The sequence below is a fragment of the Berghia stephanieae genome, chromosome 1, assembly GCF_034508935.2.
Source record: "Berghia stephanieae isolate SIO BIC M18660-M18661 chromosome 1, UCSD_Bste_1.3, whole genome shotgun sequence".
In the NCBI taxonomy this organism is placed as follows: domain Eukaryota; kingdom Metazoa; phylum Mollusca; class Gastropoda; order Nudibranchia; family Aeolidiidae; genus Berghia; species Berghia stephanieae.
Genome location: NC_088360.1, coordinates 18,414,184 through 18,424,241, shown reverse-complemented (window position 1 = coordinate 18,424,241; position 10,058 = coordinate 18,414,184). Strand labels below are relative to the sequence as shown.

The window sequence follows — 10,058 nt, the reverse complement described above, 5'->3', positions numbered from 1 at the left end:
TTGAAATAAAAATAATAATAAAAGGAAAAAAATGCAACCCTTCCCCGTGAAATATATCTATGTAAATTTACCCTTTTTTCTTTAAAAATAATTGACTTTTAAAATACTCCTTTCCCTTTTAAGATACAATATAGGTTTTTTTTTTCCCCCCCCCCCCCCCCCCCCCCCCCCCCCCCCCCCCCCCATCCTTTCTTCATCTTTTTAAAAACAAATGAAGTAAAAGGGGAGGTAGGCACCACTTCTGGTATCAGAAAATAATAAAGATAAGGTTTATTATGGAGCATTGCCAGAAATATTTTTTAAAAAAAAATAAAGAAGGAAAATAAGAAGGAAAAAATTAGGTGGTTGGCGAGAAGAAAAATGGACAAATTTCGGACCCTTGTCACAAGAGCTGACAGGAGGAAATTGTAAAAAATTAAAATACCTCTGTGCCAAAAGACGGTAAAACAAATATCTCATTGAAGCAACGTACTGAAGTATTTTGAATTATGCAATTTAAAAAGCATTGTAAACTTGTCATTCGGAGTCACAAAGCCCATTGGAACGGGGGAAATCAATCCACTCCCAAATTTTAAGACCCCAAGCATTCAAACGCTCAAATTTCAAGACCCCCAAAGCTTCAAGACGCTAAAAAACTTCAAGACGGCCCCCCAAAGCATTCAAGACGCTCCAAAGCATTCAAGACGCTCCAAAGCATTCAAGACGCTCCAAAGCATTCAAGACGCTCCAAAACATTCAAGACGCTCCAAAGCATTCAAGACGCTCCAAAGCATTCAAGACGCTCCAAAGCATTCAAGAAGCTCCAAAGCATTCAAGACGCTCCAAATCTTCAAGACGCTCCAAAGCATTCAAGACGCTAAAAGCATTAAAGACGCCCAAAGTTTTAAGGGGCCCCCAAAAAAACATTCAAGCGCTCCAAAGCATTCAAGACGCCCCAAAGTTTCAAGACGCTCCAAAGATTCAAGAGCTAAAAGCATTCGACGCAGTAACAATTGCTTGTTGTCCTTATGATTTAACGCTAATTTACTGTAAATATATTTCCGTCAGATCTAACATATTAAAATAACCAAAAAAAAATTCTTCGTGAGTTTTTTTCAATAATTAAATTTCCCGGGAAAAGTACAAAAGAAAGAGAAAAAAAGAAAGTTTAGAATTTTTAAACCCCCAGATAATTCATTTAGGGGAAAGGAGGACGTCAAAATTAGGAAAAAATTCAGGCAATTCCTATGCGTTGATTTATCAGAAAAGTATAAATTTCCCCGCAACACACACACACACACAACCAAACCACACACACAAGACAGACAAGTTATTTCCAACAAACAATGTAACAACAGTGTCGTTATTTTATATAGTACTAATATAGAGATCTGTAAGAAGATGCAAATGTAAAAAAAAAAATTAATAAATAAACAACAAAACAAAACAAAAATTTTAAAAACTTAGAAAACCCCCCCCCAACAATACAAGACAAATAACTGAACAAAACAAAACAAAACAAAAAACAAGTAAGCAAAACACATAAACACTGAACAGAAGGGACAAGTTTTAACTCCAACTCCCCTGTTGAGCAGACTATCCACAGAGTTGCGCACACCGTCCGCTCATAAAACATACGTGTAGTGCATTTGAAACGAATAATTTTGCATTGGAAACAGAAGAATGGGTGCTCCATTTTCTTTTGTCCCATCCCTTCCCCGTGGAAGAATATCAATAAGAGATGAAGTGAGTAGGAAAGTGCCAGAAGACGAATCGCGTATCCAAGGCCACGATATTCTTCCAGAAAAGTGAGTGAAGCAGGCACTTTCACTTATGGTGATAACAACAAGAGTTGAAGTGAGTAGGAAAGTGCCAAAAGACAAAATAGAGAATAAAAATTTCGCGACGGTGATAGGGGGTTTGAACCCGCGACCTTACTGGTATGACAACTCCGCCTGGCCGGGGAGAGCGTGACTCTACCGTATGAGCTATCCACGATCCCCCCACGAACCCCCATCACCGTCGCGAAATTTTGATTCTCTATTGTCTTCTGGTACTTTCCTACTCACTTCATCTCTTGTTGTTATCAACATAAGTGCCTGCTCCACTCACTTTTCTGGAAGAATATCATGGCCTTCGGTACGCGATTCCATGGTGTACAATCTTTCGTAACCCTGAGATAACTAGATGGTATTCAGCTCACTTTCCAGGGCCTCCGCGAAAACTGTTGCTCGGTTTCATTACACTCCTTGCATGCTTGGAATGTTATCTTAGCCTTTATTTTGAGAATGTCAAATCTACGTTCAAATAATTCAACCCATTATGCTTAATTATTTTGCTTTCTCGTTCTTCTCCCCCCGCGATTTTTAATCAAAGATATAGTAAAGCGAATTAAACCGATAGGGTGAAAGGGGGGGGGGGGGGGGCAACAACATCTGTAAATTCTGATTAAATCTGCTCGGGCAGTTTAAACAAATTTAAGGGAGAGAGGGAGGGAGAGAGAGAGAGAGAGAGAGAGAGAGAGAGAGAGAGAGAGAACACGAGAGAGAGAGAACACGAGAGAGAGAGAGAGAGAGAGAGAGAGAGAGAGAGAGAGAGAGAGAGAGAGAGAGAGAGAGAGAGAATGAATGTTGGTACCAAAAAAAATAATAAACCATTACATTTACGTAGAGTCATTGAAATACAGTTTAACCAATGTCTCACTAAGTTTCATTTCTATAATTTCAGCTGGCTTTTGATGGAGATCTGATAAACTAATCCCCAACAAAAATACAACAGTGGCTACGAAATGCAACACTACCTATTATCTTGCAATACAGTTAGTTCTGTTGCCGATGCCATTTATTATTTGTTGAGACTCAAAAGTAAAGCACTGATTCGGGGGTCCAGGCCAGACAGAGGAGGAACATCGTCGTCACGGTTCGAAAGCAACAACAGTGTCGGGGGACGATGAATGGGTCATGGACTGTCACTGTCACGAGGTCTGGTCGGACCCACTCCGTGACAAGTCACCGTGGAAATGTCCCTTGACTCGACTGTCACTCGGCAGAAATGGGAACACAACGACTATGAAACGCTGACAAGAGAATTCGGTAATTTGGGAAAAAGCGGCAAATGAATAGAAATTAATTTTTTTTTTAAGTGCGCGCGCGCGTTTGTGTGTGTGTGTGTGTGGGGGGGGGGGGGGGGGGGGGGAAGGTTCCAGCCTTGTTATACAGACAATACAGTACAGTAAGTCACTGGTTATAGAGCTTATAATTTAAGAATTACTCGGAGATTAGGAAAAAGGAGGATAGATAAGGAGGAGAAGAGGCGGTCGGAGAAAAATGAGACCAGAGATGAGTAGAGCATGTGCCAAAGGAAAGGGGTGAATGATCTATATATTGACCATCTATCTCGGTTATATACAACAGATAGGCGGGGGGGGGGGGGGGGGGGGGGGGGGGGGGGTTATGGCATTGAGCGATGCAGTGATTTGAATCAGAGTATGTAATGAATAACACATAATTAACACAAGGATTCGCACCTTTCGCACACTATGAAATAATAAGTATGCTCTAGTTCTAAAGCGAGCTCCATTTTCTTGCTATTCCATCTGACTATGAAAGGTCATTAAATTATTTGGGGATTCTTTTTTTTTTTTCCTCATATCTTTTTCTCTCCCCTTTGTCTGGCACTGCAACAATCACAATACGTCTCTTTTCATATTTTTATCTATCACCACGCCTTTTCCCCAATAATTTCACCTTCTTATCTATCGATAAATAAACACACACATATATCTATCTATCTATCTATATATATATATATATATATATATATATATATAAGTATCAATCCACTATTAAGGTGACCACTGTGAAATGCACCAATTGGAGGACCAAGCATATGTCTTGTTCAAATTGATTAAACTGTTCAATCTTTGTTCAAATGAGTATAGTTTGATTCCCTACAATGATTTATGAACACAATTCTGATGCTTGATGATCACAATGGTATATAGAAAATTACTCGGTCCCCCTAATGTTTTACTAAGTGTTTCTGTAGCTTTAAGGAGACATTTGGTAAAAACATGTTTTTAGGGAGACCACATTAAAAAACCTTTTAGGGAGCCCAGTATATGTTTATATATGTGTATACCTAAGAGTGCATTTTCAAGTGAGCTACCACCAAATTGTCTAAAATAAAGTAAGTCCTTAAGATTAAGAGCTTCATGGCCATAGTGTCGAAGCTTATCCCAGTGTGCGTAGAGTGAAGTGGCCGAGCAAACGCATTTACTAACTCCTGGGAAGGTCCATCCCTCAGAAGGGGCGCTCAGGGAAATAACCTGGGACTCAAACACGGCAAAAAATATTCCCAGTTGCTCCGTGCGCCATTGTTTTTGCAGTCCCCGACCCCTTTAGAAACCTGACGACCCAGGTTAAGATCAGAGATAGAAGGGACCAGGCAGAGGAGTTTATTTGTTGTTGTTGTATACCACTGAATGGACTTGGTTTGTTTTGTTTTGTTTGTAAGGGTTTTACGGCGCTTGCAACACATTAAGGTCATATCAGCGCCAGTTAAAAAGGAAGAAAATGGGATAGTAAAAAGTTCTGGAACTACAATTAGAGCACCCAAGAAAAAGTAAGGCAAAGGGGATTTGTTTCAAATAGGAAACAGTAGATTCCAAGAGCCCACTATCAAGTACTTAGTTTGAGATCACCTAAACGTCTCATTCAGACACAAGCACAGGTCCCAACAAAGAGGGATACACTCAAATGTTTACAAAGCATAAATAATATGTAAAACAAAACAATAAAGAGCATAACAGACAGATGATTTACAAGGGAAAAATATAATCTCCCAAAACTCGAACTATACATTTGACTGTTTCCCTCCCAGCAGGTCCTGGACAAAACCAAGTAATCCCATCCCATCCCGAGACAAAGACAGAAAACAAGTTGGGAAAACAGACATAGGGGGATAGAAGACGCAACGAGTACGTCCCTGCCCATTATGGGAAGTCGGGAACCCCACCCAGTGAGTGAATGGGTTGGATGGATAGGACAGCAGATCTGATGGACACAATGAACGGCTTCAATCAACATCTCATTCACTTTAACTTGCACAATGCTTGCTTTGGTTTCGTGGTAGACAGTTCGTCTGACGCCCGAGTTGCCAGGGTTCGAATCCATATTTGTGGCGATGCAGAGTCATTGTAAAAGTCTCATTTACAGTCTCACTTGTGTTAATTGGAGTACGTTACTGAATTGTAACAACGTTGTTCGTGTCCATATAATCTACTACCAGCTGCACGTTGAGCTCATTGTGGGTTTTATGATACATCAAGCTCGTGTAAAATTACATTTACATTTGACCGAAAAATGATACATAACGATAGAAGTCTACAAATCATATTGCAGGTTTATTTCAGTTCCAAAAGCCATCACAAACATTCATCCACTGTATCACATAAGTCTTTGGTCACCAATAAAAGCATGAAGTTTGCTATGTGTACAGTGCAACATAAAAGGATAGAAACAGTTTTATGATAAAACCTCAAATGATAACAAACCAATATGTTGTTGCTGGTAAGTTGCTTAATTGCATTTGTTAAAAAGCATAAACTGTGAAGCAAAAGTGTTGAAAATCGTTTTGAATAAAGTTTAATGCAAAAAAAATAATTCTTAAGCACTTTATGCCGTTCTAAGCTGTCGTTGCTGCATTTTTTTTCATTATTAATTATTATTATTTGATTAAGGATGAGGGGATAAAGAAAGAATGAAATTAAATGCACAGAGGTGTCATTTCTTGACAGTCACCTCTAAAGATTGCAACTCTTAAAACTATCATAAAAAGAATAGTGAAAATTTACATTAGGTATCTAGAAAATGCTGAACATAAAGCTACATTGGCCAATTAAGTTAGGGTTAGTAGAAAGACTTTTTATTCTGCCATATCTGATTCTTTCAGATAGTTCTACATAGCTGCCAACTTTTCAAAAATAAAATAAGGAACGCTCATTTTGCCCGGGATGAGGGGCGATGTGTGCCGAAGCCCCCCCCCCCCCCCCCCCCCCCCCCCCCCCCTTCATCGAATCGCAACATATAAAAGTCAGCCTTTTTAATTACTATTACTAACACTAACAAGTTTGAGATGACAGAGGCTAGTCCAAATGTTGTCAATTATCGGGTTTAGTACCAGCACATTTGAATCGTTAAAATGACACTTTCCACAATGATTGTTGTTTTGTTTTTAAGGGTTTTTACGGCGCTTGCAAACAATTTAGGTTATATCAGCGCCAGTAAAAAGGAAGAAAATTGGATAGTAAAAAGTTCTAGAATTACAGTTGAAGCATCCAAGAGAAAGTAAGACATAGGGGAACTGGGAACAAATAGGGATCAGATGTAGATTCCAAGAGCGTATCACCAATGTACTAAGTTTGAGATCACTATAAGTTTATCCGGACACAAGAACAAAATCCAACAAAGAGGAACACACTCAAATGCTTACATTATACATTAAAAAATAACAAATATAGTAATAATAACATAACAGAGAGATGATTTACAAGGAAAAAAATATCATCTCCCAAAACAATAAATATGCATTTGACTGTTCCCTCCCAGCTAGGGACTCCGGCGAGGGCCAGGAAAAAAACAAGTAATTTTCATTCCAAGACAAAGACTGAAAGCATGTTGGAAAAAAAGATAAAGGGGATAGAAGACACAGTGTGTACCTCCCTGCCCGCTATGGGAGCTTTCCACAATGAGATCAAAATTCAGAACGGACAATATAAAGAAAGAATTCAACTGCCTAAACTTTGATAAGGACCATACACAAGAAGCACGATTGTAAAATAAATGAAATAACTTAAGATGGTTAGAAATGCATAACTACCAACCTGGTACATCACTTGAGAGGGCGTTTTGGGGTAAAAATTAGTGTGAGTTCAGATAAAAAGTAGACGATTGCATATATGTTTTCTTTATGCAAACATAATGGTCTTTAAGTAGTATACTATAATAGTAGTTATAGTAAAATGCACCTCTAAATATTAGAGAATTCCTACTTCTTTACTTTGACAAGATAAACACACCTAAAAATGGAGTATACTTATTTTTCTTGAACCTAAACCGTTACAAAAGCTTGCTTGAAAAAAAAAAAATTAAAATCAGATGAAGTTTGTTTTAAAGGGATTAAATTTATATATTTCATAAATTAATAAAGGGAAATATCATTGTCATCTGTAATCAATATAAGCAATTGATTTTTTATTGAATACCTTCCAATCAAAAAGGTGGATTAATTTTATTCTTAATTAAAATAATATTTGTAACAAATAGTGAAAGTATCAATACTGTCTTAGAATATTCAAAGTATATCGAGGCTAACATCCATATCTATGCAAATCTCCAATACATTATGAAAGGTTTGGAGTAAAATACAGGCGTCATATAAACGAATGGAACTTTTTTAATTGTTGAAAATCATTTATGTTAGAGGCATAATTCAAATTAAAGAGCTACACAAATGGAGATTATGCTCTCACTGGACACCAATAATAATGATAATAATAATAACACAATTGTAGTAGTAGTATATAGTAATAATAATGGATCAATAATAATAATTCATTAGGCTCACATGGCTTTTTTACCACAATTAGTCAAAAATTACAAAATACGGATTTTGAACTAAAAAAAGCAACTTACGGACTCAGGAAGTCAAATACGGAACAAATCCGTTTTAACAGAACGGTTGGCAGCTATGGTTCAAACAAAGCATTTGTCTCTCAAGCTGAGCAAAATGAATGTTCATATAATATAAAAAAGGATATTGCCAATGATGAACAGATTGTACTATATAAAGATAAAACGTTTTTGTAAACCCCCAAATATGTCAATAAACTATACAATACAATGAATGTAATAAAATCAAATTCATGATGTCATTTACACCGATTGAAACGCTCTTTCCTTCTATATTTATTTCTTTCATTAAAAATCTTTGTCTTCACCAAACTAATTAGTGTACCTTCAGGGATTCCTTTTTGTGAAAATACCCTGTGGTGTTTTAAGAACAGAATAATTTCAGACTTTCTAGTAATGATCCCCTTGAACCATGTGCTGAAAAATCTTCGACAATTTTTTTAAAATATGACTTGACTCTATCGTATCCTCATCTGACCATGACTGTATCTCCGATTTTTGCTTGAATTCTCTTGGGTTTCAGTTGTTTTGAAAACACGTAAGCTGATTTGGCACTCCTGCTTCACCATCAAATATTTCTTCTTGATTTGCAGCTGTTACTATGGATGTTCCAAAATTTGCATTTGAGTCTCTATTCACTACAGAGTCATTTTTTCAATGTTACAATTTCCTTCCCCAGTGACCGATGCTGAGTTATCAATTTGACCCAAAAAATGACCAACTTCTGTTATTTCTGTATTGCAGTGGACACTGATAATATGTTTTGATTGATTGATTCACTGTGTCCATTGATCGATTAGAAGACATCTCTCTCGTGTTGTGGGACATCAAGTAAGGCAAATAATGTCGAAGCTCGGTGCCTGAATTTATCAGCTATTAACAACTGGGGTTTCTCTAAATCCTTTACTAAGGAAGTGACATATTTGATGGCAATGTAACCACTTACATGATCTTTGGATATTCCTGTATTTGGAAAAAGAATGGGTTGTCTGAAATATAAACAGCTTTACGCTCTGTGCAAGTTTCCTTAAAGGCTGAATTGTGTCATTGGGTATCAACACAGGGACCAACATCTTGCTTCCCTTTCCAGACTGATAGGCCAGCTTATACTTCTCAAGTAACGCTTTTTCCAGAGGATCAGTGGACAGTGTTGTACAAGCTGGGGATCACCCATACACCTGAATCTGCATCATTCCAGTCTTTTAACAACCTCCTTGCGGGGTTTCTCGCCTCTCCTCGCATTAACTTGGTAAGCCTTAGCTACGATGACATTGCGAAGCCTAACAAACATATGTGAATCAAATAATTGATAATCATCCTCACAAATACAGACCATCTCTTCAGTAATAAATTGCCGTAGCTTCTTTATATCATTTCTCTAAGGCATCTCTTTGGGTTTTCTCAAATTTGTTCTCTTTGCTTCACATTGAACTTCTGGCTGTAAAAAAATACTATCCCAATTATAATCCAGGACAGCTTTGAACAAATTATTCTCTGCGGATTCTTCCATTTTGTTTTGCATTATATATTCCCCTTTTAAGAAAATTAATTAACTTTTTCAATATAAATCCAATTGAAAGCTTCAAGCCTGCTTTCAATGTCCCATCCTCTTTCAAAGTCATTTCATGAAATGGTTGCGATATTTCATTAAAGTTACAAACGCTTTTCACCCGGTCCTCTCCAGAGAAAGAAGGTTGATTCGTTCTTTCCTTGTTTTTAAAATCAAATTCCTAAGATGCGTAAATCACTCATTTAACTTTTCTCTCCTTCTTTGAACTTTTACTCCACAATTTTGTTCCTAACAATACATAGCTTTGTCTGATCGACACAAATTTCCCATTCATCATTCCGAAATTGGTCAGAATTTTTCCTTTATTTCTTTACTTGCATTGGGAGCCAGGGATAAAAAATTTTACAACCCCAGTACACAGAGCATGCTCAGTATACAATTTCTTTTTGTGTTCATAAACCCTTCGTCCAGAGTAAAACCCCTTACAGCCAGCACACATAACAACTTCTTGTGACCCTTGTGCTCTTCACGCATAACTATTGAATTGTTTCTAGTGTTTGAATAAAAAATGCTTTTCTTGAGATATCATTGTTCTATCCCTTTCCTTTAAGGCTGTTTCCATGCCTCTGTACATTCTGTCTTATCTTTGTGTTTCCTCATCAAATGCCTTGAGAGTTTTGTTTGCAACTGTCCACAGTATGGACAGGGTCTCCTTGGCTTTTTGTATTTCTCTGGAAAAAAAAGAAGAAAATAAAGCCATCATGCTTATGAACTATGAAAATAAATCAATAGACAGATCATATGCACATCAGCTACATGACAGCGATAGAGAGGAATAGCATTCCAATATTTAGGCCTGGACAAGTAACTGTATAATT

General features: G+C 37.3%; 1 protein-coding gene across 3 annotated transcripts in view; it reads right to left on the bottom strand.

Annotated features, from left to right (window-relative positions):
• The window catches only part of LOC144969483 (phosphatase and actin regulator 2-like), a 126,830-nt gene that overhangs the window by 73,514 nt on the left and 43,258 nt on the right, over positions 1–10,058 (bottom strand). The gene's annotated exons all lie outside the window — the stretch shown is intronic.